This window comes from Trachymyrmex septentrionalis, unplaced genomic scaffold (assembly GCF_001594115.1).
Source record: "Trachymyrmex septentrionalis isolate Tsep2-gDNA-1 unplaced genomic scaffold, Tsep1.0 scaffold16, whole genome shotgun sequence".
In the NCBI taxonomy this organism is placed as follows: domain Eukaryota; kingdom Metazoa; phylum Arthropoda; class Insecta; order Hymenoptera; family Formicidae; genus Trachymyrmex; species Trachymyrmex septentrionalis.
Genome location: NW_017304758.1, coordinates 499,890 through 503,282, shown reverse-complemented (window position 1 = coordinate 503,282; position 3,393 = coordinate 499,890). Strand labels below are relative to the sequence as shown.

Genomic DNA, 3,393 nt, shown 5'->3' with positions numbered 1-3,393 from the left:
TGTAATGGAATATTGTATATATATATACACGCATATTTTAAACAAAGCTGTGTAGCGCACAAAATCGAGAAACTTTAATTTGATTAAAAGACTAGAAAAGAACAATCGCAAAATATTAAATAATTTATAAATTATAAAAGCAAAATATATAAATACTTAAATTTAAATTGAATTAATGAAGGGGCTATATAATCAATGATTATGTCGCAATGATTCAAGAAGTAATTTTCTGTACACAAATAATTGCCCAATTTAACAGAGCTTCATTACAAAAAAATTATTTAATGTATGATTCAGAAATCAATATAATGATATGTGCTTTCTAAAATATTATTGCGATTATTAAGTGATTATATATATTTATTTGCGTACAAGATTATTTATAAGATATGAAGAACATTGTATTAGATTATAACATTGTATAACGATCCATATTGGATCCGCGCTGCACGGTCTATTTACATTAGCTAGCTTAGGTAGGCCAAAACAATTCCGTGTATATATATATTATAAACATTGTATGTGCATATTCGAAGTGTCTGTTAAGGATATGGCGGATCAATTAATCATTTAAATAAACATATAATTTAGAATAACTATCGCGACAGTAGTAACTGAGAGTTCTATTTATTAGAAGTAGAGAACTATACACTATAATGTGTTTTACACATTCGAGAGTATATTTCTATTAATAACTATCAAACGTGATTTTCTGCGAAGTGGATAATCAACTCACTCAAATCTCACATATGTGCTAACTCTCCGCCATAATTCTATCGGATGCTTTGATCCTACACGTATGTCTCGACAATCACGATGCGGCTTACCGATCGTGGTCCGTTTATTCTTGAGAATTGAAATGTTAATTGAAATTGGGAATGGACTAGCTCGCGCCTAATAATAGGGCCTAAGTGTATACAAATAAATAAAATATTAAGAAACAATTTTCACAGTGTTCACGTTGAAGCACGGTTTCAGCAACAATTAATTTGAAATTTAATTTAAGATTCTTTAAAGAACAGAATTTATCTAAAACTGTTTAATTTACATTGCAATTTTATTTTTAGGTATCTAGATAACAGAATGAATCAGTAAACTATATATTATAAAATCAAACGGGATAATTAAAATACTAGAGAAAAAATGAATTATCTTTTTAGCAACGCTCTTTTAATTACGATGATTTAATAAATGTCTTGTTTTATTTTTATGTCTTCATTCCCCAATCAAATCATAGCCAGAGTTCATCTTTTTTTTTTAGCATTTTTCTTTTTTCTCTTCTCCAGATCATAAATGTTTATTTTAAAAGCAAAAAAAAAAAAAAACGTGAAAAAAGAAAATATCTATTACTTAATTGATAAATAAAAAATAAGTATATTAGGAAATTTTTTAACAAGCATTTCCAGAAGATGGCAGCAGTACTCAACCGTCTTGTTAAAGATATTCTGACGCAGCGCAAAGCGCAGGTTCGACTGCCAATCGCCTCTATTTCTGTACACGTCGAGCGCGTGTGCCAGAGAGACTGTTCAGTGCGGCTTAGACTTCAGCCGGACGAGTCTAGGCTATATCTCGTTCCTGGTGAACAACACAGTAAGTACACGAATTACTGACTGAAATCGACAGAATTCACTGTACGTTTATCTCGACTGGCACGTCGTTAGTACCTGGTCGATTGTTCAATAGTGGTTCATTGAAACCACCGGAGTATAATTTCATTGAGAACCCCGTGTGTGTTCCAAATAGTAAACCATGTGTCGTAATATGTGGAAAAGTGTCACGTTGATAATTTTGCAATGAGAAAAAAGAAAATTGTTCGACCAGTTATACACGATTTTTTTATTTTGTGAATACTTCACTGACATCGCGTCAATAAAGGATGTGTGATAAAATCTATTCTGTCTTCGATAATTGCTTACATAATTTTTGTCATAATATTCTTGATTAGTAATTGCAAAATAACAATTCACGAAAAATAAAATTCAATTAGAATATATTCAATATTTCATTAAATGCTATCCAGATATTAAGATAGTTTAGGAATTCTGAAGAGGAATTAATATTTTATTATCTTATATAAATAAAAACTATTATAAAATTCTATATATATTGAAAATTAATCTTTTAAAGGTTTGAATTTAAAAGAAAAAATTTCGGTATTTCTGTGTTATTCATAATATCGTAAGATAGCTGTCCTTTGTACCAATTACACCATCACAAGAATATGTTTTGATATGTTTCATAGTTCATTGATTATATGTTTTCTGTGAGCTTTACTCTAATTTTGAAGATCGTATATTTGCAAATATAATAGTATGTGAAAATATATAATCCACACAGCACTGAAAAAATTTACTGTCTATCTTAATAAATATGTATTATCTTAATAAATATTTCTTTAGATATTTATAAGTAAATGTTTACTGAATATTAACAAGTATATTTGTTACAATAACCATTAATTTGATTTAACTATAATTTTTTTCATTGAGTAAACATTTGCTGTAAGTTTCCTTACAAATATTGAAAAAAATATTTATTAAAATGTAGTAAACTTTTATTTAGTATAGACTTAACTTGAAAAATTGAGTACAATAGTAAACAATTTTCTTCGTGATAGAAATGTTTAAGATTACGTTACTGAGAGTTATATCACTCACATTTGTACAAGTGCGTATTAACATTAATTTGTACAAAGTCATAAAAGCTGATGCATTATAGTGGAAAATGGTAAATCTTTACAGTTATAGCGGCTCGCCATGTTAATGCAGGGTCAAAGATCGCGTTCTTTAATATCAAATATGTATCAAAAAAATAATGCTCTTATCACACAAGAGCAAAGATAGGCATTTGTTAGATTTGAATATTTCCCGAATGACTGAGATGTATCATCCTTGAAGAATCCAAATTAAAAAAGAAACGAACGTGATAATACATAGTGTAGTCCAGACCAATAATTTGCATAACCTGTTTCCATCCTTATGTAATAGTTTTTGTATTTGCAATAAAAAAATTAAGAAGTCACTGATATAAATTGATAAAAATTGGTAAAATAAAAGTAAATTTGCAATAATATCCTTCCGTTATTAGATATAAAAATTATAAGAAATACATATTATAATAATTACTTTTTTTATAAAAAGAAAAAAATCGGATAATTTTCTAATTTGATTTTTTCAAAGTTATATGTATATACACGGATACGTTACGTCTCTCTAACGCTAGATTTGCCCAATTAGCTTGTAAAGTAAAATAAAAATAAAACTATTCAAACATTTCATTCCTCATGCATAATTCACAAGTACAAATACGTTTTTAGCTATAATCTATGATTGACTAAATTAGTTCTCTATAAAGAATTGAAATATTTTGAAATTATCTTTAACGTAACAATAA

At 27.8% G+C, this 3,393-nt stretch overlaps 1 protein-coding gene across 1 annotated transcript in view; it reads left to right on the top strand.

The window, feature by feature from the left end:
• The first annotated feature begins 1,481 nt into the window (after positions 1–1,481).
• LOC108746091 (pyruvate carboxylase, mitochondrial) overlaps positions 1,482–3,393 on the top strand; it is a 22,203-nt gene continuing 20,291 nt past the window's right edge. The window contains exon 1 of the mRNA XM_018482629.1: positions 1,482–1,590. The gene's annotated coding sequence lies outside the window, so the exon portion shown is untranslated. The remainder of the gene's footprint in view (positions 1,591–3,393) is intronic.